At 50.1% G+C, this 25603-nt stretch overlaps 1 pseudogene; it reads left to right on the top strand.

The window, feature by feature from the left end:
* Positions 1-25603, top strand: part of LOC149369503 (O-acyltransferase like protein-like) — a 117068-nt pseudogene that overhangs the window by 15614 nt on the left and 75851 nt on the right.

Here is a 25603-nt window from a genome sequence, read left to right as displayed (position 1 = left end):
AGTCTACACAACGGAACAAACTCACCACGATAGCCCAATCAACTCCACTTCTTTTGCTGACAGCGAGGACATGTTGCTGATGTACTTCTGAGCCCTTGCAGATTTGATATAGAAGGAGCATATTGCCACGTTTCCACAAGCAGCCACTAGGCGGCTGCTCTTCGGAAGTCGCGTGCACCGCCGAGTGAAAGAAGAAGAAGATCGGTTCCGGCCTTCTCTGGGTGCTCTTGGCTTGTTCTCCGATGCCGTCCACGTCACCCCCCATTAAAGCCTTTCGGTTACGAGCCCCAACGGCTACGTAACACTGGTGGAGGTGCTGGGTAGCAAGGTATTCCTCGATTTCCCGAGGTCGCTCACCGAACCGTGGGCGCGGGGCGTGACGTGAAAATCCCTGAAGCCCGAGTTCACGGTAGGGGCAGCGCCGATACAGGTGGCCGGCTTCCCCGCAGTGGAAGCAGAGCGGCCGCTGACGAGGAGTGCGCCAGATGTCGGCCTTCCGGACCGGTGGTTGCATGGCGAGTCCCTGCTGCGGTGGCCGCTGGTAGGAGGGTGGCGGCAGAACGGACGGCGGCTGCGAGTCGAACGGGATAGGCTGCGCGGGAGGCACCGCGGGCTGACGGACAGCTGCTGCATAACTCAGAGGGCGTGGCTCGGGCAGCAACTGAGGCGGTGCAAACGCTTGCCGGATCTCCTCGAGCACGACTTCAGTGAGGGCAGCGGCTGTGGGATCAGGCGAGATGATGTCGAGTTTCCGGAGCTCCTCGCGAACTACGTCTCGGATCAACTCTCACAAAGAGGAATGTTCACTGGCGCTGCACGAAGCGGCCACTGAGCTGAAGGGCTGAACGCACGCAGACTCGTTTCGTCGGGAACTTTGCTGCAGGGCTCGCTCAATGAGGGTTGCTTCACTGATGAAGTCGGCAACGGTCTGGGGGGGATTCCGCACCAAACCAGCGAAAAGATGTTTTTTACCCCCTGCATCAGGTGGCGCAACTTCGCGGCCTCCGTCATGTCGGGATCAGCCCGCCGGCAAAGACGGGTCACGTCCTCGGCAAACATGGCGACGCTCTCGTTGGGCTTTTGGATACGGGCTTCCAGGAGGCGGCGCGCTCGGTCGCGGCGGTCGGGGCTGGAAAACGTATCGCGCAGCTGCTGGCGGAAGGCATCCCAGCTTTGAAGACCGGTCTTCCGGTTCTCGTATCAGGTTTTGGCGCCGTCTTCCAGCGCGAAGTATAAGTTGCGCAGCTTCATGGAAGAACTCCACTGATTAAAGTTGGCCACACGTTCAAACTGTTCAAGCCAGTCGTCGACGTCTTCAGCAGGAGCGCCATGGAAACTCGTCGGTACACGGGGCTGCTGGAGGGTTAGATGAGGGGAACTCGCCTGCGCCATGGGATGAAGCTGAACGGGGCGGCGGTCGGGAAGGAGACCGAACTCTGGGGAGAGGCCGTGAACGCGGCGGCTGCTGCGATGAACGGGCGTAGACACCAGCGGGAGTCGGTCGGGACTCGCTGAACCGCTGCGAGAAGGGGTTCGGGACATGGGATCTTGAATGCACCTCCACCAGTGTCCCACCTTCCCTCCACGGTCACCTTCTCCCGTCCGCTACTCGTCACCTAGCCGTCGTACTTTCAGCGATACGATGAGGGGGCGGTCGCCAAGCCCACGCCGGGGAAACTGAAGGCGGCGACCTCAGGGGGGCAGGTTGCTGAAAAACGAAACCGACGTCCCGAAGACCCCCCCGTGACGACGCAGCGTGATTCCGTGACAGCGATGCCGCCGCAGCGTGATTCCGTGACTCCGAGCTTCCCTCATACCGATGACACAGCTAGCGCCGACCTTCCCGTGCTTGTTGACGGGCACCCAGTGACTGCTTTAGTAGATACAGGAGCAGACTTCTCAATAATCAGCAAGAATCTCGCGGATCGGCTCGCAAAAGTTAGGACTGAATGGCCTGGACCCCAAATTCGTACTGCTGGTGGCCACCTTTTGACACCTTTAGGGCGTTGCACTGCACGAGTCACCATTGCCGACTATGTGTTTGTTGCGGTTTTTCGTTATTCTGCCCAACTGTTGCAAGGAACTCATCCTCGGCCTTGACTTTTTACGACAGCATGGTGCCGTCATTAACGCTCCTCGCCGTTTGATCACGTTTTCACCGCCTGCACCGACTTCCGCAGACGCCGAACGACGCCACGCACCTTTGCGCATCCTTGACGCGGATGTAACCGTGCCGCCACGCTCATGTACTCTGGTTACCGTCAGGTGCGATGACCAGTCCAGTGCTGCAGGGGTGGCCGAACAGAACACTGAGCTGCTGCTCCATCACGGCGTCTGTGTTGCCCGCGGTATCGTCCATCCGACCAACGGCCTCGCGGATGTACTCCTTACCAACTTCGGCAATGAGCGACAACGCATCGCTAAGGGGACCACGGTCGCCTACTTGGAAGATATCGCCGAAACTTCTGATTGCATCGCACTCCAGACCGGGACATCTGCCAGCCGTACGGCCCAATTCGCCCTCGATGTGAACGCCGCTCTATCACCTACCGAGAAGTATCGACTTGTCGGGCTGCTCTGTCAGTTTCAAGACTGTTTCTCGTCTGCCTCCGCGGTCAAGCAGACGCCCCTCACCAAGCACCGCATAATAAACGACGAACGTATCCGACCAGTCCGACAGAACCCATACCGAGTGTCACCGCGGGAATGCGAAGTCATCGCTCAGCAGGTAGACGAAATGCTGAATGACGGTGTCATACAGCCATCGAGGAGTCCCTGGGCTTCACCTGTCGTCTTGGTTAAGAAGAAAGACGGCAGTCTGAGATTCTGTGTTGACTACCGCAAGCTCAACCAGGTCACAAAAAAAGACGTCTACCCGCTACCACGCATTGATGACTCCTTGGACCGGCTGCGCCATGCGCGCTACTTCTCCTCGCTCGATCTCAAAAGCGGTTATTGGCAGATCGAGGTAGACGAACGGGATCGTGAGAAGACTGCGTTTGTCACGACGGATGGACTTTACGAGTTCAAGGTCCTACCGTTTGGATTGTGCTCCGCTCCAGCGACATTCCAGCGAATGATGGACGCAGTCTTATCCGGCCTTAAATGGCAAACTTGTTTAGTATATCTGGACGACGTTATTGTGTTTTCCCCAACGTTCGAGGAACACCTCCAACGCCTTTCCACCGTGCTACGGGCTATAAGATCTGCAGGCCTCACGGTAAAACCTGAAGAGTGCCACTTCGGTTACGGAGATCTCCTGTTCCTGGGCCACGTCGTCAGCCGTCGAGGTGTTCAGCCCGATCCCGCCAAAACTGCAGCCGCCGCCAACTTCCCTACTCCATCCGACAAGAAGACAGTCCGGCGTTTTTTGGGACTCTGCGCCTATTACCGCCGATTCATTGCAAACTTTTCACGAATTGCTGCCCCGTTGACGCGTCTCACCCGAGATGATGTCACCTTCGCGTGGACAGACGAACAACAAAAGGCATTCGATGAATTACGGCACCGCTTGCAAACAACGCCTGTCCTTGCCCACTTCGATGCCCATGCCGAGACCCTGGTTCACACGGATGCTGGCAACGTAGGCCTCGGCGCTGTGCTCGTACAGTGGCAGGATGGCGCTGAGCGAGTCATCGCGTACGCTAGCCGGTCTTTGTCTCGTGCTGAAACCAATTATTCCACCACCGAGAAAGAGTGCCTCGCTGTTGTCTGGGCAGTGATGAAATTTCGCCCGTATCTTTATGGCCGCCGCTTCCAGGTCGTGAGCGACCATCATTCTCTTTGCTGGTTGACGAACTTGCGCGATCCCTCCGGACGCCTTGCACGTTGGAGTTTACGTCTACAAGAGTTCGACATGACCATCGTGTATAAGTCCGGACGCCAGCACAACGACGCCGACTGCTTGTCCTGTTCGCCTATCCAGTCGGCGAACGAAGACGAAGAGCCCGACTTCCCTCTTATCGCAACTGTCGACGCAGTCACTGTTTCGCAGCGCCAACGTGAGGACCCGGGACTCGCTCCACTCATCGACTTACTGAAAGCGCGTACTACGGAAGTACCCCGTCCCTTCGCCAGAACACACTCGTCGTTTTGTCTCCTAAACGACGTGCTCTACAAGATCAACTTTTCTCCCACGGGAAGGGATTATCTCCTCGTCGTGCCAGACACTCTCCGCAACGAAGTCTTGCTGGCATGTCATGATGAGCCCACCGCCGGCCATCTCGGCTATGCTCGAACTTTGGCTCGCATTCAAAAGAGTTTTTACTGGCCCAAACTTGCGGCGGCAGTGCGCCACTATGTACGAACGTGCCACGATTGCCAGCGACGGAAAATACCGTCTGTAAGGCCAGCTGGTTTACTGCAGCCTGTCCAAGTGCCCAGACTTCCATTCGAGCAGGTTGGCATGGACTTGTTGGGCCCTTTTCCAACTTCCTCCTCGGGCAACCGGTGGATAATAGTCGCTACCGATTACCTCACGCGCTATGCTGAAACAAAGGCCCTCGAACGAGGCACGGCAGCCGAAGCAGCGAAATTTTTCGTCGAGCGCATCGTCCTCAGGCACGGCGCCCCGTCAATTGTCATAACGGACCGAGGCCCAGCTTTCACGGCCAAGCTGCTGGAATCCGTTATGCAGCTGAGTGGCACTACCCACCGTAAATCCACCGCCTACCATCCACAGACGAATGGCCTGACCGAACGTCTCAACAAAACTCTCGCCGACATGCTGTCTATATACGTGGACGTTGAACATCCGTCTTGGGATGACATCCTACCGTACGTCACATTCGCGTACAATACGGCACAACAAGAGACCACGCGCATGACGCCCTTCTCTCTGTTGTATGGCCGCGAGGTGTCCACCATGCTAGAGGCCATGTTGCCCCTTAACGGTCCTGACCCCGAAGCTGGTACCGAGGAATTTACTCAGCGCGCCGAAGAAGCACGGCAGCTTGCGCGACTGCGTATCCGGAACCAGCAAGGCCGAGACGCTCGGCGTTACAATCCCCGCCACCGAGTAGTGACCTTCGAACCGGACGACATGGTGTGGGTGTGGACTCCGATTCGACGCCGAGGACTTTCCGAGAAACTGCTAAAGCAGTACTTCGGTCCCTACAGAGTGGTCCGTCAGCTCAGTGACGTCACATACGAACTTCTTCCAGCCGGCTCTTCTACTTCTCATCGCCGCCAGCAGAAGCCCGAGGTCGTCCTCGTCGTGCGAATGAAGCCGTACTTTTCGCGCGAGCACCGCTAGCTTACGAACTGCTTATTTTCTGCCATGTTCTTGTGAACTGCTTTTCTTACCTTCTTTTCTTGCGCATGCATCGGGTCGATGTTTTTTTTTTTAGGGAGGGGGGTAAAGCCACGTTTCCACAAGCAGCCACTAGGCGGCTGCTCTTCGCAAGTCGCGTGCACCGCCGAGTGAAAGAAGAAGAAGATCGGTTCCGGCCTTCTCTGGGTGCTCTTGGCTTGTTCTCCGGTGCCGTCCACGTCACCCCCCATTAAAGCCTTTCGGTTACGAGCCCCAACGGCTACGTAACAATATCTTGGTGCAGAAAAGACGCGTTCAAAAGATGAAAGAGTTGACTGGACGGCGCTGGAAACAAAATTGAATTTTACTGGGTGAAAGTTGTCTCAAGAGAGCCAGGTGCACCTGCGCGTAAGCAGCAGCGACGACAAAGAAGACATCACAAAAAACAACAACAAAAAGAAATATTTTATACTGCAGGTCTGTTATCTTGCACGTGACAAACTATATCCACTTGCTGAAACAGAATTCTCTTTAAGTAAACCGGACCGAGCTGTCGCTGTAGCATTCAGTGCCTAACTTTTTATTTTAAATGTTTCCAGGATTTCGTGCTCTATCTGTGTTTTCCCGCGGGTGATGATTCTGACATCATTCAAGAGGGGCTTACAGTTTTTATAGTGGTTGCAATATTTCGGCATATGGTTTCTGTTAGCCCGTCGCAGCGAGGTGCGGTGTCGTCATAAGCGATCGTTACTATACAGGCTATTCTGGCCAAAGTAGACTGTCCATATGACAGGGGGACAGAGTATACAATACTGGTAGTACATTTTGTGAACACACTCTGGTGCTTGACATTAATTTTCTTCTTTGTGCTCTTATTGGATGAGATACGGGCACACAGTAACGACAGCTTCGAGGAAGCAGAGAAGACAACGTTGACACCGTATATCGTGGCAACCAAGAATGCGTTGTATACTGCACAGCGCTTTTTTGCAGAATGAAGTATGTTGGAGAAACCGGCCACTGCATAAGCAAAAGACTATGAGCTTGCCAACAGGTGTCGGTCCTTCACTCACCCAAGAAAGTTGGTGCCATAGTGCCATAGCTACTCAGCCATCGCGGCGGCAGAAGTGAAATTGCTTGGAACTGGTAGGGCTACCGAGACGAGTTTGTTGCGTTGTTTAGACCTGCTTGTGTTGTGTGTCGTTTAGGTTTTATCTCCCGTTTCTCTTCCTCCTTTGATCCTTTTGTGTCCCACAGGTGGTAGTTGTGTACCTACTACACAAAAAAAATCCCGCTATATCAAAAATCAGTTGTCAGTTCGCGCTGTGTGTTGTGCCTTCGTTTTGTTTTGTTCGTAAAAAAGATTAGCGCGTTTGCTCAAGATGTTCGTTAGAAAAAAAGCAAAAGCTCGAAAACACATACTGTGCGTTCGAGCCCCCTGCCCGGTCTGTCATTTTCTATTGCAGTTCTAGACTGAGGCCCTCTTTGCTCATTTCGACCTTTGCCCCCCTCCCCATTGTGCCCGGAGCCCTGTCGCCTGAAGTTGGATCCGCCGCTAGCCATAAACCAGCAGGAGTTGTCTTGATAACGTGTCGCCAAGCACACTTAAGTGAATAACATACTAGAGAACACAAAGGCTAAAATGCCCGACCTTTCAACAAACACCCACCATCGCCATGCCACGACCGCAGCAAATTTGTGACGACAGCCTTTGGCGGTTACTCCGACGTCCCTCTCCTCTCGTTCCTTCTTGGCTTCTCGGCGCACAGGACGCGGGCAAGGGCAGGGCATGCTGGACCTGGGACGGGCTCGAACTTCCGGTGCAGGCGGGCTCCCTAAAAGAGCTTTTCGGTCCAAGAGAAAAGTAGCTGTGTGCCACGCTAAATGTGTACAGCCTTGTCAAAAGTGTATTGCCTAGGGTGTTTGCTTATAAGCCATGTAGTAGAGCTCCTGTAGAAATTTTGGAGGTCCTACGCTTTCTTTGGACAGCACGAAAGACTGGTATCGTTTTAACATACAGTTACACATTTTTAAAAAGAATGCGCTGACACTATCGTGAATGCCGCCTTCACGGAATGTATATTCGTCTCGGCGGACACAAGATAAGGAAATAGCGGTTAAAGTTCACTAATAAATGAGGCAAATTTCGTTAATTATTCGTTTAACACCAGTTTACGCTACACACTTCAATCGCAATTTCGAGGACTATAATGATTCAAAGCAAATAAAATTTGCAGCATGTCCCTAAGTGCAACATGTATTGAGATGTTCGCGATTGAATTTTCAGCCTTTTCGGATCCTATTCGGGAACTGAACGCTCAGAGTGCGCCGGAAATTCCGCCCACGATGCTACTACGTAAGAGAATGACAATAAGATGACACACAACCGATGGCACCAAGGCTATAGCTACGTCTGGGGCAGGCAGGCGTTAGTGAAGAGCGCATAGGCACTGCTTCCGTGCGCAGCACGCGCTCTTTTTTCGTCATTGGCGTTGAACTTGGAGGCACGTTTCCTGCAGTCAGCTGCATCAAAAGAGCAGCGCGGTGATAACGCGCAAAATTTTCCTTTCCGCTCTGGCTCGGCCAACAAAGGAACGGTGAGGAAGTTGTTTGTTCATGCTTTATTGTTTTTCATACAAAGTAATTTCAAAAGACGTGTGAACTGATGACTGCTGCCCCGTCGTATCTCGGTAGCTAGGTTTTATGCATCAGTAATGCTGAAAGTGCTTGCCTTCAATCGTCACGCATGGCATGAATCTGTGCTTCATGGACTGCAGCTCTCGTTTCACATCCTGCGGGGGTATATTCCAACATGCCTTCATGATTCTTTGTTTGAGGACTGCCACGTCTTCGGGTTCAGTTGCTTAGAGTTCGTTCTTGACGTAACCCCAAAGTAAGAAGTCTAATGGAGTTAGGTAGGGTGACCTAGGTGGCCAGAACATGATTCCACCGCCCTCTATCCACTAACCGGGGAAGTTGCTGTCGAGCCAATGCCCCGTCGTGCTGCAACCACGCGCCGTGGGCTTAACGGGATATCGGACATGAAATAGCTCACAGCACCTCTTAGAACCACCGTGGTGGCTCAGTGGTTATGGTGCTCGGCTGCTGACCCAAAAGACGCGAGTTCGATCCCTGCCGCGGCGGCTAGAATTTCTTAGGAGGAGAAATTCTGGAGACCCGTGTACTGTGCGATGTCAGTGCACGTTAAAGAACTCCAGGTGGTCGAAATTTCCGGAGGCCTCCACTACGGCGTCTCTCATAGGCTTAGTCGCTTTGGGACGTTAAACCTCATAAACCACAAACCAAACCTCTTAGAATGCTCGCTGCGTACGACTTTGCTGTTAGATGTTCTTTCAGAAAGTACGGAAAGTACTCGATTTGCGTAAATGCTACACCGGGCATTCACTGACCACCGTACTTGGTGGTGGTTTTCCCGGAGCCAGTGCGGGTTCTGATCAGACCAGTAGCGGGCATTGTGTACATTGACATCCCCATTACGCCAAAAGTGGGCCTCGTGCGGCCACAGAACTTTCCTAAAAAATGTCTGCGTCTTCGTAGCATTTGATCAACGCCCAGTTGCTGAATTCGTACCGCTTTTTAAAATCGTCTTCAGTGAGATCCTTATGCGGCAATATGTGTGTAAGGATAAAAACTATGCTTCTTGAACACTCTCCAAACTGGATAGCGGGAAGATCCAACGGCCTCGACGATTTGACGGATGCTGGCTTCGGGGTATGCACGAACGTATAGTGAGAACATTTATCTCAAATTCTTCGCTCGGGACAACTCCCTCGGCGTTCCTTAAATGAAGCACAGATCCTGTGGTGCGGAATAGTTTGTGAATTTTAGTGAACATCGTATGTGCCGGAACCGGGCGGCCAAGATTCTCGGCGGCGTAGAGTCTTGAGGCGAGGCGAGCGTTGCCATTCGTTTTTACACAGGCGACAACCATACGCACCTTCTCGGTCAACGAGTATAGCGGTTAAAGCTGCCCCGCCATTCCAACGCGCATTGAGAGTTGATATGTATAATATTGCAGCAGTCTTGTTCGTTCTGTTAACAAAATCGACAGCCGGCAGCGGGCCAGTGGTGACTCCGGTGAAAAATAACAAGTCGCAAGCCGGTAAGCCACCGGTCCTTTCTTGTCCGAGCCAGAGCGGAAAGGGAAGTTTTTTGTGTTATCCCTGTGCTGCTTTTGCGAAGCCGCTGACGGCAGGAAACGTGCCTCTAACTTCAATGCCAATGGCGAAAAAAATAGCGTGTGCTGCTCACGGAGGCAGTGACTGTACGTTCTTCTAGAGCGCCTGCCTGCCGCAGTCGTAGCTAGCCTTGGTACCGTCGGTTGTCGTCATTTCTTAAATCTCTTACGTGGTGTCGTGGGCGGGATTTTCGTCGCACTCTGAGCGTTCAGTTCCCGAATCGAATCCGGAAAGGCTGAAAATTAGATCGCGGATATCTGAATACCTGTTGCTGGCAGTTGTATTTGCTTTGAATCATAAAAGTCTCCAAAGTTGCCATTGCAATTTGTAGCGTAACAAGAATTGGCTAATTAATTAAATAAAATTGACTGCTATGTCCTTATCTTGTGTCCACCGAGCCGAATATACATTCCGTCAAGGCGGCATTCACGATAATATCAGTGCCTTTTTTTTAAATCTTTAAATGGTTAAAAAAAACACCCTGTATATAAACCGAGTAGACGTGCGAAAGCATGCGTTTAGCCTGGTTCTTAAAACAACTGTTTGGCACTGGTTGGAAGTTGATGGAGACGACTATGTGCCATGCACAGCGCGTAAATGTGTTGCAGTTTAACACAAAGCGTGACCGGCCGCGGCGATAGCATAGTTTTCTCGTGTAGTGCCAGCGAAGCTGATCTGTTTGTGCCGTCGCGAGTTTTACTTTATTTCTGCACTGGCTGTTGTCACGCTTGGTTTGGCCAATGGCACCCTCAAGATGAACCTCGCATTGGCTGGCGTTACGCTGCTGGGATCTAACCTGAGCTTACCTGAGTTACTTCGAGCTTCACACAAGATTCTTGGTTGGGGCCGTGTTAATTAGTGCTTCCGCACCTGAATCTTCTTATCTTCAAGAGTTTGCATCACTAAGGAAGTTTGAAATCCACACTTTGTGGCTCTGAACCAAACCCTCAGGGCTCTAAATTGTTCACAGAGGGGCATGTCACCTGTCCGAGAATGATTCAAAGAGTGTGGCTACCAGCGTCTACCACCCGGATTGCGATGTGTTACGTTTGTTGTGCGAAGCATTTCACGCCGCAAATTGTTCTCGACGGCGAGAAAAATTCTACAAGGTTTAAACGTATATTGCAGTCAGTGTCGTCCACTACAGTGTCTGGTAAACGTGTTATCAGAGGTTTATTATTAAATGGGTCATCATACCAACTAAGTATCCAAATATCTAATAAAACAGAGGGAAAATAGGGAGACGGCTTATAAATGGTTCCTAAGTGATACAGAAAGAATGCCGATTCTGAATTCGTCCTCATCGGGAGTAACGGAATTACGTTGGTAGGAAAGCGTGAAGGCTTCAAAACAGAAACATACATTGATTTTTGGTAATTTTTTACTGGTCAATGCGTAGCGTGAAAGATAATGCAGACGGATGAAAGCAATGTCCAATTTTCGCGACTGTAGATTTAAACATTCTTTCGGTGCAGCGATACTCATACAAAGCGCTTGCGCCGATACACGTTTCGCTTCGTTGTACAGCCGCTCGTTTCTTCTTTATCGAAGCAACCAGGACTTGACAACTTTTGACTACATTACAAGAAGGCTTATTTTAACATGTCTTTAAATGGACAAAATATTCACAACTAACACTATATTCACAGAGGTAGGCGGAAGAGTATCTTTAGTGCGCGACGTAGATCTTGTATAAGGCGCATTGTTTATCCGTACGAGAGAGACCAATTAAGTAGGAGCACAGTTAGCTGAGTATAGAGAGCAGCTCTTCGTGTAAACTCTAAGAACAGCGGCTGTCCGAGCTCTTACACCTATATGACGATCTCACAAGCCATCATAATTTTCCCCTCTTAGCGTTTTCTAGGCTACTCGGCTTACGACTTTGTTCTTGCCTGAGATTGAGGTACTCTTCCCAAATCGATGTTGCACTGTGGGAACTTTGATGGCAGTCGTCCAACCACAGAAGTGCTTTGGATAAAAAAAATATCAGAGAATGTTTACGGCATTCGAGTGAATGCTAAAGCGCGGACAATTAGCGGGACGTGCCGCGGGAAGTAGCACTCGCGCTCCTAGGACATAGTTCAAGAGAGGTTTTTGCTGGGCTCTGAACTTTGAAGACAATGATGAGCGGTCCATAGCGCGGGACGGAGCGCTCGCGTTTTTCGGACATACAATTGGCAAGAGACGATTTTTCTCGGCTCTGAAGCTCCGGATTAGTGCTTTCGCACTAAAATTGCTTGTGACGAAACCACCATGTCCCTTATCTCACAATGCACTTATCGCCGCAGCAGGTGATTGCTTTTGTTAGAGTTCTCGAACTTAGGTTGCAAACTTTCGTTTGGCGTTTTCTTGGTGCGTTAATTGTTTCCGTGTCCTCTTCTCGCAGTGTTCGGCGACGTGGCCGTGGTGCGCGTAAAGTACTGCACCACGGGAGTCTTGCCTGTGCCCACCACTGCGCAGATCACCGTCGGGTAAGGGCCGTGCATGCAGCTTCAACTTCGTTGCCCGGTATTTACCAAGTCTTCAGCAGGCATGTTGCATAAAACAATTCATGCGGTCTTTTGCTACAGAGGCCTTCACGTAACTAAAAACGAAATTCACAATTTTGGCACAAATCACATTTGACAGATTTGAGAGATATTTGACAACCATAGCCAAATTTATTAGTCTTAACCAGGATGGATGCAAGGAAATAAAGTCGACAGCGCTTTAAGTCATGAGGGCAGTTTGAAAGCTCAGCACATTTGAAAAAAAAAGGAAACAGTATTGTCGAATTTTATGCACCAAAGCTCTAATTATTTGCTGAAGGAACTGCAAGAAAAATAGCGGTTTTAATTAACGCCGTTTCGTAAATGCAGCAAAAGGTGTAACCTTCTGCAGATCTGGCGAAACCGAAAGCAAAAGATTTTAAGCAAAATAATTGCCAAAATTTTTGCAGCATTTCTTAATATTTGTTCTTCATTTTTCAATTTATACTAAATGTAATTGTTTCTTACCGTCTATGCTTATATTCACTTGTATATGATAACTTACACGAACACAAAAGTGAAACCGAGTGTTTTGGGACACATTGGATGTTTACGTCAGTCAACCACCACTGAAGTTTGGATTGCAGGATGCCGTGTGTCATTTCAGCAAGAGAACTGAGGGACACTAAACATTTTCAAGCATATTGGGATCGTATCTGGTTTGGTCACACTTAAAGCTTGCCTGACAGGTGACCAAAAGCATGTCTAGAAATCTTCCTGTCCGTCTACATGCCGCGAAAAACACAAGAAATAAAAAGTGAGCCCGCACACGAGCGAAAGCAAGGAAAAACAAGAATAAGGAGGAACTAAGCTATAAATTTGCAAAATTCCAACCCTCCTTAGCGTTGTTTTATGGCATTTGCAGCTGTTTCCAATCTTTATGCCATTTTTTTTTTTCGTAACTAAATTTTCTGGTTTGACAGTGAAAGCGCTCAAAAGAACAAGGATGACAGAAAAGGAGGGACATACAAAACGCTTACTTTCAACTGATTTTATTTCATGCGAAAAACAATTTTATACTGCTGGTAATCAACTGCGCATGCTTACAAGAACTTTACCAACGAGTGATAGCTGGCACGTTCTTTCAGACAACCGGCATGCCCGATGTAAGGTAGGACATCTCTTTTTCTGACAACAAGATTGATAGAGCGCTTACGCAATCATCGCCCGCTCGTGCTCTCTCAAGAGCCTCCACAATATCTCGCGTTATTTGATATTTACTTCTAAAAAGTACTTTACAGCTTTGGAAAATGGGACGGCAGCCTTGCTTGCTTTTCTTTGTAAGTAAAACAGCGCTAGACACGGGACAAAGGTAGAACAACACAGCACAAGGCGCTACTAGCAACTCGATTTTTATTCCGCCGTAAGCGAAATATATATCTGGAAAGTAAGACAAAAACATAAAGACATAAAGCATAAAAATATGCTTTTCTTGCTTATGTCCTTGCACTTCAGACAATGGATACTCTAATGCCCACCTGTTTTGTTTTCCACGTTGTAATTATGCTCTCCTAACCTTTCGTTTATATCTAATATTTGGCACATGTCAAGGGCACCTTGCACACGACGCTTTCTACGCATCTTGCAAATGGCTTTTGGTGCCTGATTGTGCAAGCGGCCTTTCCCTGGTTTTCGGAAGTGCTTTTCCTGCACAGGGCGCTCAACTTATTTGGGGCTGAAAACAAAACGTTTAGGTTTACCCTGTTGCCAATTTTTCTCAGGTTCTGTGATAGCCTATGCTTATATGAAATAACAGCCAATTTTCTTTTGCCAGTTGTCTTATCCTGCTGTTCCTGGGTCGTAGTTTCCCTTTTTTTCTCTCAGACAAGTCCTTCGGCCACTGATACCAGCAAGTGAAGCGGAGCACCCGCGTCTTGCAACCTTTTTGACTGCAGAAACAGGCTCTCCTCAGTCACATGACGGCCTGACTTTTTTAGACAGTTGATAAACCCTAAACGAGCTATGTTTCGTTTTATGAGCTTAGAATGCGCAGAAGTGAAAGGCAAAGACATTTTTCTTCCCTAGGATGATCAATCCAGCTTGTGTGATCTTATAAAAACTTCAACCTGATGTCAAGAAAACGTATGCTATTATTTTCAGGCAGCTCATATGTGACGACAAGTGGGGATAAGCAGTCTGAAAAATGATCTAAAATACGTCCCACGGCGTCATCGAGGGGGATACAAGTGGTGTCTAGAAGTAGTCACAAATTGTCAACAAACCGAAAGACCTTAACCACTCCTACTGCTTCAAACCGGGCAAAAAGCCTTTTGTCACATTCAGCTAAAAAGATATCACTTAAAATAGGAGGAACACTTGATCCTATGCATATTCCTTGTTTTTCTAAAAACAAGTCATCGTCCCACTTAACAAATGTAGAATTAAGATATGTGCTGATAGGTGCTTAAAAGCTCCAAAAAAACCCCAACGCTCACACCCACAAAATTCTGGAAGGCCGAATCATTAACTGGCTTGGGCGTTCCCTTGCTACATGCACCATTTAAAAGTCTTCTTTTTGCTGAACCGCAGCTATATGCATGCTGTAATAAGCCGCACCAGGTGGCACTTAAGAATTGCTCTTTTTCCACACATTTTAGTAGAGTACTAGCCTGATTGGATCAAAGTTATTGTACATTCACATCGTGAGCAGCTACGAAGAAGCAAAATAGTCGGCATAAGCAGCAATGGTTCTGGTCCATCTCTCTCCCTCTTAGCTTAAACGTGGATATTACTCAAAAAAGATAACACTTTCTGAAACCCAGGAAAGCATACTGGAATTTTTAAATAAAATTGTGGCATTAAAAAGGAATTTGGCAGTCTAGCTATATTTGACCTAAACAATGAATATTTTGTATTTTTGAAAATATGTGAAGGGCGATTCACATAACATAAGACAAAGCTTAAAAAATAAGCGGCGCTCCTGATCTAGGTGAGACCAACGGTATATTGTTCCACGGCGTGTGGCTCTCCTGGGAATATCTTTAAGTACTGATATTTTAGTTGACTACCTCTGGTTAATTACACAATTTTAAATTATTCCCTTCAGAGTAATGTGTCTTTCGTTACGTTATAGAGGGAGCTAGTAAAGAGACGATCCCTTTATTGTAGCAGCGTATCTCTCATGTGGTCCTTTTTCTTCTCCTAGCATCTAAATAAACCCCGCGAAATATGGAAAAAAAATTAAGGTCGATTTGCGTGGTGAGGCCAGATGCGAATTAGTCGTGCTAGCACTGTGGTTTTCTTCTGCTGTGATGTTCGGATCCAGTGTTCACGGATGGCAGTCTTTGGGATAGCGATGTGGGTACAAGCGGAAGTGGTAATGCTCACCTTTAGATTCATAGATAACTGGGTGCCCTCATACCTCACCTGGCGCCGTAGTGCGGTGGTCAAGTGATGCGCCACTGCCCTTCTATGGCAGGGTCTGCCATCGGCGGGACTTGGGTTGGTGGCGACCGAGGTTGCTCTTCGCGAGTAGCCTCTAGCGATTAACTCAGTTCCCACCTGATACGATGGACAGGTTGCTAGGTACATATTTACCTATGAAATCGACACACCTGGGTAGATGAGCAGCTTGCCACAAAGCAGGCTTTAGACAAACAGACGTATTTTGAGGTTTCAAATTGGGCTAGTTGGTAGTTAACATGGTCACACATAAATGCGCTTTTGAAAAGGACTTGGAACAACACAGGGAAGACACAAACTTTGGTGCGCAAACTGTCAACTGAAGTTTTTATTCCGATGAGCACACATATATAAGCTTCACATGTCATAACAGAAATCATCAAAAAACGCAGTTAAGCAGCAGTTTTGCAATCATGTCGACACGCATCAAAAAAAGTTTTTTTCCCAGCTGATTGGATTACGTTTGTTAACACTGATTCAAGAGTTGCATTTCCCGTTTGGAAAGCAAAACCGAGGGGTCACTTACACAAGTCCCTTTTCTCGATTCCATGCAGTAATCTTCCCACAGCTCCCTGATTGCCTTATCTCTGGATTTCAGCAGAACTGTGGTCTGTTGGATGTGGGGTTTGCAGCTATGGCACCTGGCGCAATGCGCCGCCAGGTTTCCAGGCGCGTTAATCTGGCGACAGTTGCGGTTCTGCTCTCTTAGTCTATCATTTAGACATCCGCCCGTCTGGCCCACATATGCTCGGCCGCAAAATAGCGGTATCTTGTCAACCACCAATTCACAGCACTCGACGAACCTGTTTGTGTGCCTGACGCCACAAGATTCCTTTTAATTTTCTTAGTGCGGAAAAAACTACTACCACCTCATGCCTTTGAGCAACGTTTTTCTTGCTGCCTGGTTGTTCAGGATTGTTCGCATCTTGTGGTTGCAGGAATTTTTTATGGCCTGCTCAAAGCAAGACACTGCCATGTTTCACTTGATCAGCTTTGAGTGGGCCGAGTCATATGGCAGTAAGTCTTCGCTGCGTGTTGCGTACTCCCAGCACAAGTGGGTTTCCAGATATATAGCCAGATCAAGGAACTGCAGGTTGCCATTTGTGGGAACTTCATGAGTGAACGACAGCCCTGGGTGGGCTAACTTGAATTGTTCCAAAGTTTTTTCTACCAGGTTGGGTATAGCCACAGTGTTCTCAGCGCAGACTAAAAAGTCATCGACGTAGCGGAAGCACTTTGTGGCACCAAGCGGAGCCAACGCTTCTTCAAGTTTCTTGTCTCCTCTGACAAGGTAGAGGTCACAGAGTACTGGGGCTATGGTGGATGCAATGCATACCCCGTCATTTTGAGAGAATACCTCTCCTTTCAGCTCAACACACAATGACGTGAGATATGCATTCAAAAGGGCGATGAAATCTCTGTAGTCGCGATGCCACACTCGTTCATAAACTTGACAGAGTCAAATTCTTCTATACACATTTCGACACTTTCTAGCACTTGGTCACCGGGAACACTGTAGAATAGGTCGGTGACGTCAATGGAGAATCATGTCACACTAGGCTAATTCTTTAGGTATTCGATGACCTCATTCGAATTTCTGATCATGAACGGTGGTTTACAAGATACCGCTATCTTACGGCCGAGCATATGTGGGCCAGACGGGCAGATGTATAAATAAAAGACTGAGAGAGCATAACCGTAACTGTCGCCAGATTAATACACCTGGAAATCTGGCGGCGCATTGCGTCAGGTGCGATAGCTGCAAACCCCAGCTAAAATCCAGCGATAAGGCAATCAGGGAGCTGTGGGAAGCTTACTGCATGGAATCGGGACAAGGGACCTGTGTAAGTGACCCCTCGGTCCTCAGTGCAGGTGGTTAGCAGCTGTACAGCGGCTGCTGGCCGCAATGTCATGGGAGAATGTAGACACCATTGGTTGGATGGCCTCCTGTCAGCGCCTTTAGCCACTTAATTCTCCAGTCCTAACAGGCCGTACTTGCGCTCCATTTGTCAATAGAATAACTTCAGTAAAGAAATATCTATGCTGAACGATCACGGCTGATCACTTTGGGCAGTGCTTGAATACTCACAAGTGTCACGGGCGATCGGTTTTGGTACATCAATCGTCAAATAATAGATGACCCGTTTACGTAATGCTTAGAACAGTTAAGGCACACAATGAACGCATCTTGCGCCCTCTGAGGTATTTTAGTCGGCCAAGGTTTAACACCACAATTTTATTCGCGTACTTTTTTACCATGTCCATAGCGACATTTTAATCAACAACAGCCTAATCACATCAACCGTACAAAAACCTCTCCGAAATATCTCTAATTAACCTCATCCTGTGCTAGCTGCGGCAACCTTATCCCTAAAAGCTAGGAAGTCGGCGAATGATAATAGGAAATATCATCCACTGACGTGACTTCCTGGCGCCAACTGCTACGGTTGCGTTCTCTTAGAATAAAGTCCGCTACCCTTGACGACCATCGGTTACCCTGTTTTCGAATTAGATGTCTTGCCCACGCTCATTTCTTCCACTTGATTTGTACTAGAACTTCAATAACTCGTGTTCTTTGGTCTGCTCTGCCACGTGCGCTCTCCATTGAGCGGCCGTGGCTCTGCTCTCTTCGCAGCCATTACCGTTTCATGTGCTATTTTTCTTTCCCTGGCTGTCTAAGTTGTACTCAAATTAGGCTACAGGTTTTTGCTACCCCCCACGATGCTCCACGTCTGCACTTCCGGGGCATCTTACATAAACTTAATATACTCTTCGTCTTCTCCTGCAGCATCACTACGCTGTAGTGTCGCCCGTGGCTGGGAGTGGTTAGAAATGTCGATTCCCACCCAATCGCAATGGCGGACGTCCCAGCGTGTGAGAATTGCGGACGCTATGAGGTGATTGGTCACCTTGTTTGTGCCATGCACTCGGGATGAGCGTGCGCTGTTTTCCTGGCTGTCACTCTCTACCGCCTAGATCCCAATCCTTTTACAGAAGCCAAGCTCCAGGGGCCTCGGACAAAACATTCCTCTCAGAGAAAAGGTGTGAAGGCGCTTATGAAATTCCTAAAGGACTCAGGGTTTAGTTCCAGACCATGAACTTTCAGATTGCGCCCTGTGTACCTGATGTGCGGCCTATGTATACCCTTTATAACCTGTGTAACTGATCTCTCATTCCTCTCTTCTCCTTCTTTATCTCCCTTTTATGCCCTTCCCACGTGTAGGGTAGTATATTGGGCGTAGCCTAGTTAACGTCCCTGCCTCTCCGTTCCTCTGTTTTTTCCTATCTTTCCACATTTCTTTCGTATTTGTGAGTATATGTCAAATACGGAATTTTTATGTATACTGCAGCCTGAATAAGCCTGAATTACAGGTTGCACAACATAACCAGCAAAACGGCACTCACATGGATGCTGAGAAATACAACTTGCTTCAGCACACTGTTCTCGGGAGCATGTCAGTGGCTGTGCGTGCCTTTTGAAGCACAACTATGCCGCTGCGGTGCCAAAGCTTGCCCAATAAACCAGTGACTTGCCCGGACTTCTTGCAGGCTGATCCTGGCAGCCATTGCCTTGCTCATGGCGGCGGGGACGATCGCCGATTTCTGCACCTCAAAGGAGGGCAAATCAAGCAGTGAGTCGCCGTGGAAATATTAACAGCTTCATGGGAGCCCATTCAGTCGTAATATAACGCGTCGTCTCGGCGATTCTGTTCGTGACTATCGAGTGCAGTACTTAGAGCGGTAACCTTTGCCTACGGTAATGTGCGGGGTTCGCTATCCTTGCTGGCATTAACTTAGAGTGAACTGTTTGAGAAGCACGAAGGTAGGGGAAGAGTGCTGTAATGTTTGACGTTAGGTGTCGCTTGGCAGCGGCTGTGAAAACACGCAGAGGAAGGTGTGCAGGATCGTTTTTATGGGTTTTCGAAAACAAGTATGTTTTGAGTATAAATCTTTTTACATATGAAGAGAGAGGATGAGGCCGTCCCACAGACTGGCGCGCGCTCCCTCGGAGATCGACACTGGCCGAGTGATGTTTTTACCTCAATCATGCGAGATGCGAGAGCACTAGGAAGTGTTAGGTAGGAGCTGTTCGCCGACCGCACGCCACCCCTCTTGCCGGGGCGCAAATCACCAGTCGTCGGGCGCAGAGGAATCGTGCGGAACCGCGGAGTTTTTAGAGAGCAGCTCTTGAGCACCTGTTCTTGCATTGAGCGGCGCCGTCGCTGTCGTCGGCGTAATCGAGTGAATGAAAACTAAGGAGGATGGAAAAAGAGCGCACGCGGAATTTAACAGAGCATGAAAGACGGTGATAGCGAACAGAGGGCGGTGATGAAAGTGGAGAAGGACGCAGTGGAAGCGTGAAGAGGGGCGCTCCGCCGGTGGCCCGCTACGTGATGGCGCCAGAGTATAAGTCGTGCCGCCGTCCATTGGCCCGAGCAGAGGCTCAGGGGCGACCCACAACTGTGCCCTAGCGAAGCTGAAACCCACAGCCACATCTGTTCGCCACGCCGTGCTCTGTGTGCGGCCGCCGCCTACGGTCCGGGTACCCTAGCAGCTCCGCTAATAAGTCGCCCTTCTGAAAAGCGTACCCGTCGGTAAATTATTCTTGTGCGGTCGGACGCCGTCATTTCCGGAAAAGGTCGAGAGGATGACTCAACGTGCTGAAAGTTACATGCTGTCTGTAGGTCATGAAGGGATTTCTCCCCATCGTCCTCGATCCCTCCACGGCGTACGTGAGCAGGTGTACTTTTCTCGCCGCGTCGGCTTCCTCAACACGCGCCGAATTTCACCACACCTGTGCAACATCTGCGCTGGGCAGTGGAGGAACGCTGGGTAAATATGATGCGACTACGATGAGGACTACTCTCACACCAAAGGGAGTCTCGAATGCAGCTGCCGCTGCAAAAGCGGGAATAGCTCCGCTTTGAGCTCGTTTCCAGGGTCGGAAATTTGTCCATTCTAGAAGCAAAATTCAGGGGGGCAGTTTGTTGACCTAAAGTGTGGTGAGGCGAAAGCCTTAAGCCCGGTGTTGCTGCTTGTGTCACTGATGTGTGGTTGAGATGTTAATTAAGTGCAGAATTGTTTATGAATCTTAAATTCGGGAGACACTGGAGGGCTTTTGGGAGGCATCCGTCTGATTCGAGGCCTTTCTGCAAACACTCCCCAGCGTCCTAGACAAGGAGGAGAACATATGCGTTGGCAGGAAGCTAGTAGCGTAGCCATTGGCGCGCTCGGCGTCGGAACGGAAGGATGGTGGTTCAAATCCCGTCGTGCACAAAGATTTTTTTTCTGGACTGACAAGAAAATGGCTGAGGCTTAGCTTAGGTTAAGCCTAGTCAGATGCGAAGCATATTGTCGCCGAGTTGCATATCGAGCACGCCGCTTGGCTAGACGTTCTTCACGCTCTTCATCAGTCTCTGTAGCACGCCGCAACTTTTGCTTCTCATCCAACGAGCAGCCCTGTCTCCAGGAGGCATCTCTATCCCGTGTACGCCTAGCAGAGGCAGGCGCACCCTATTGTATACCGCCGCTCTAGCATCACGTGTTCACTACAGCGCACCTAGCGGCAGAAGCAGGAAACACATTGGTCGCGACGCCTCGCGCGACGGCGCGAGCTGGGGCCCCGTTTCTCCTATGTCTTTACGTCACGCATCACGTGATCCTCCTTGGTCGCGACGCCTCGCGCGACGGCGCGAGTTGGGCCCCCGTTTTAAGCATGAAATGCTTTTAGCCCCCGTTGTCGGCAGTGTGGTGACGTCACGCCGAGACCGAGAGCCATCATCCGGGCACTGAAATCCACTCATCCGGGCACTGAAATCCAGTCATCCGGGCTCTGAAACGAGAACATCCGGGCACCGTACGAGACTTAACGAGATTTAACGAGACTCTCTAAGCCCTCCTACGCGACCGGCATGCAAGCGCCGGTTGGTCTCCAAAGGAGTAAAAAAAAAATAACTGCTGCCAGTGCCTTCTCAATGTTTATCAAGATATCAGTCGCTGTGCGTTTGATAATGCACGGACTTATAATTTCCGATTTCTAATAACGCGTGCAAAAAGCACATAAATGCCACGATACACTTCGTTGTCATATGTGATCTCTTATAGGCTTCGCGCATCGAAGCAAAGCCGCGCAGGCGCACAGGGGCCCGGGGGAGAAGCGCTGCGTTTAAAGGGCAAGGCATCGCGCTGAACGGGTGGTGGCGTTCCTCCCTTCCATTACGGTGCGGTTCGGGTGTCCACCGAGATGGCAGAGAATTACTGCTCCATTTCCTTTCCTCAAAAAAATCTCTGCCTCTCCCGTAACCGAGAGTAGACTAAGCATGAAGTGTTTACGGGCCTAATGTCATCTCGGTGGACACCCGAACCGCACCGTACAGGAAGGGAGGAACGCCACCACCCGTTCAGCGCGATGCCTTGCCATTTGAACGCAAGGTTTTTTGAGGAAAGGAAATGGCGCAGTAATTCTCTGCCATCTCGGTGGACACCCGAACCGCACCGTAATGGAAGGGAGGAACGCCACCACCCGTTCGGCGCGATGCCTTGCCCTTTAAACGCAGCGCTTCTCCCCCGGGCCCCTGTGCGCCTGCGTGGCTTTGCTTCGATGCGCGAAGCCCCAAGAGATCACGTATGACAACGAAGTGTATCGTGGCATTTATGTGCTTTTTGCACGGGTTATTAGAAATCGGAAATTATAATTCCGTGCATTATCAAACGCACAGCGACTGATATCTTGATAAACATTGAGAAGGCACTGGCAGGAGTTATTTTTTGTCACTCCATTGGAGACCAACCGACGCTTGCATGCCGGTTGCGTAGGAGGGCTTACAGAGTCTCGTTAAATCTCGTTAAGTCTCGCACGGTGCCCGGATGTTCTCGTTTCAGAGCCCGGATGACTGGAATTCAGTGCCCGGATGAGTGGATTTAAGTGCCCGGATGATGGCTCTCGGTCTCGGCGTGACGTCACCACACTGCCGACAACGGGGGCTAAAAGCATTTCATGCTTAAAAACCTTGCGTTCAAATGGCAAGGCATCGCGCTGAACGGGTGGTGGCGTTCCTCCCTTCCGGTACTGTGCGGTTCGGGTGTCCACCGAGATGACAGGCCCGTAAACATTTCATGCTTACTCTACTCTCGGTTGCGGGAGAGGCAGAGATTTTTTCATCTGCTGTGACGTCACGCATCACGTGGTATGTCATGGAGGTCACGAAAGGTCAATGGTAACGACACCGCCGCGCTCTAGGAGCTGGGTTGGGCTATTTTACTATTCTTCGCATAAAAAGCTTGACACCTTCTGTTGACAAATTTCTGCTGACAACCTTCTGTCGACAACAATGAGGCATTAAAGTTTTGCCTCAATAGCGATCGCCATTAGGCGTGGCAGGTGCTTGGGTACGGAACGAGCAAGACCTAACCCCTCCCGAAGCGAGAAGCAGGGCGACGAGTTAGGGCAAGGTCCTTTTTTCAAGTGAAGCCGGAGATGTGCCATGTTGGCTGCAGAGAGACGAACAAGGATGGAAGAGGAGGCGGCGTCGTTGAGCTTGTAGGCGGATTTCAGCCGCTCCCAGGCTACCGTATCAGGAGAAAAGTAGATATCAGTCTTGTACGATGCTGTACTGTGGTTAAGAACTCGAAACAGCGCGAGATTCTCAGGCAGACAAAAAAATGGACTTACGCAACGGGAAATGTGAGCGCAGCTCTTGAAACGCCACCTGCCACCGCTGGTAAGTGGCATGTTACGTTGCTAGCCACCCGCCGGGATCTTTCGGTGGCAGCCATCCCCCGGTTGTTCATTCCTGCGCTCTGGCGTTTGTAGGTGATGTTTCACTGTTGTACTAACTGCCACCTGTCAGGTTGCAGGTGGCGTTTCGTTCTGGTAGTTGGACAGCCGCTTACGCCTACAACGCCGTTCGACGCGGAATGCATGAACGAGCGCCTAAGAGTGTCACCCAGACTTCGCGCACTTTTACGTGGGAAGCTCCCAGACACCCTTAGAGCGTGTGGGGGTAGCGGTCTCGGACTCGAAGGAGATGCCCTCGACTCAGCGTGGCAAACTCAGCGGAGACCAGCTACCAAGTGACAAGAGGTTTTTGGGCGTTCGGTGCCCAGCTTTCGCTGGTCGCAAGCCAGAGAATGGGTCGGAGCCAAAGGTTCACAAAACAAAACAAGGTTTATATAGCAAAGAGACGATACAGAGGATTTCACAATCACTCGTACAAACACATACCAACTGATTAACAAACAATGCAATTCGTGCAAAGTTAAACTCGAGAGAGAATGCAATACAGAGGTAATATTGCACCTAAAGTGCACTAACACAAGAGAGAGAGGTAAACAAACAAAACACAATTTGTTCACCGGGCACTGCGGCAGTCCGACGACCAGAGTTCCGCGACGATGCCGTCCCGCAGACAGGCGAACGTTGCCTCGTTGGTCCGATGCTGGCCGAGTGGTGTTTTCCCCGGGAGTCGAACGGGCGCGCTTCTCCGAAGCTTAAACGGCGGTCCGGACTGACTGATAGCGGTCAACGTCCTTCTTTATAGGCTCGCTCTCCCGTCTGTTTGTTGTTCGCGCCCGAGTAGGCGCGCACATACACGCAGCATTGGCAGTGCTGTCTCCCTTTCCTCTTCTCACCGGCCGCGCGTCCCCATTGGTCGGAGGTCGCGGGTCGCATCTCGAAGTTTCGAGCGTGTTCTTGAGTGGCGCCGACGCCGACGGGCGAGGGGGACGTGTCTTAGTGCACGCAAGGCTACGCCCTTTCCCCCCGTCAGCTGTAGAACCGACTCGTCTGTTCCAGAGAATTCGGCGTGGATGACTCAATCCTTCGGCGCACGCCATGGCGGTGGAGAGAGAGGCACGCGCTCGGCGGGGCTTTCTCTCTCTCCCGTTGGGCTCGCGCCGGCTAGACGCCGTGCGCGCGGCGGTTTTTCTTTGTTTGTTTCTAAAATGCGCCGAATTTTGTGACAAAGAGCTAGGCTCTGTAATGTCGGTAGCAGCGTAGAGTTCTGGGGAGATGAAATGTTGACGATGGTGGCCGTGCTTAAGGTGGATTGCAGCGGAACACATCACGAATTAGCTGCATATACTCGGAGGGCCTAGGAGATAAGTATCATGCCGAAGTGCGGTGCCATATACAAGCTGAACCGCCTAACAGGAGGTGTCTTTTTAAGCATGAAATGCTTTTAGCTCCCGTTGTCGGAAGTGTGGTGACGTCACGCCGAGACCGAGAGCCATCATCCGGGCACTGAAATCCACTCATCCGGGCACTGAAATCCACTCATCCGGGCACTGAATTCCAGTCATCCGGGCACTGAAATCTACTCATCCGGGCACTGAAATCCACTCATCCGGGCACTGAATTCCAGTCATCCGGGCTCTGAAACGAGAACATCCGGGCACCGTACGAGACTTAACGAGATTTAACGAGACTCTCTAAGCCCTCCTACGCGACCGGCATGCAAGCGCCGGTTGGTCTGCAAACGAGACAAAAAATAACTGCTGCCAGTGCCTTCTCAATGTTTATGAAGATATCAGTGGAGCTGTGGGTTTGATAATGCACGGAATTATAATTTCCGATTTCTAATAACGCGTGCAAAAAGCAGATAAATGTCACGTTACACTTCGTTGTCATACGTGATCCGGGGGAGAAGCGCTGCGTTCAAAGGGCAAGGCATCGCGCCGAACAGGTGGTGGCGTTCCTCCCTTCCTTTACGGTGCGGTTCGGGTGTCCACTGAGATGACATTAGGCCCGTAAACATTTCATGCTTACTCTACTCTCGTTTACGGGAGAGGCAGAGATTTGTTTGAAGGCGCAGCGTATGCCTAATAAGATGAGATGCCTGCGCTGAACCTACTCGGTTGGTGTGGCATACGGGCGGCGAGTGCAGTCTTGAGGTTTCATTGGAGGTGCAAGCGCAGGATGCCTGTGAGGTCGACGGTGAGGGAAGTTTGTCTGTGTACGATATGGCGTAGTATAGCTCTGCCCACCGTAGCAGTGATGAGGCGAGTATGTTCAGAGGTGAGGAGAACGTTGAGTTCAAAAGGGTTGTCAGTGCCAACGGCGAGGAGATGTGTTGCAGAAGTGCAGATTGGGAGGCCCAGGACAGGCTCGTAGAGGCTGCGCAGGATGACGTTCCAGTTGTTTAAGTCTGTATTAGTGACGTGTTGGTAGGGCAGGCAATTTGCATTAGCCCCATAGCGAGGGCTGTAACTAGGCGGAGGCGCCT

Source organism: Amblyomma mixtum, chromosome 1 (genome assembly GCF_055824585.1).
Source record: "Amblyomma mixtum isolate Tamu chromosome 1, ASM5582458v1, whole genome shotgun sequence".
Taxonomy (NCBI): domain Eukaryota; kingdom Metazoa; phylum Arthropoda; class Arachnida; order Ixodida; family Ixodidae; genus Amblyomma; species Amblyomma mixtum.
The sequence above is the reverse complement of the archived record's forward strand: the minus strand, read 5'-3'. Positions and strand labels throughout refer to the sequence as shown.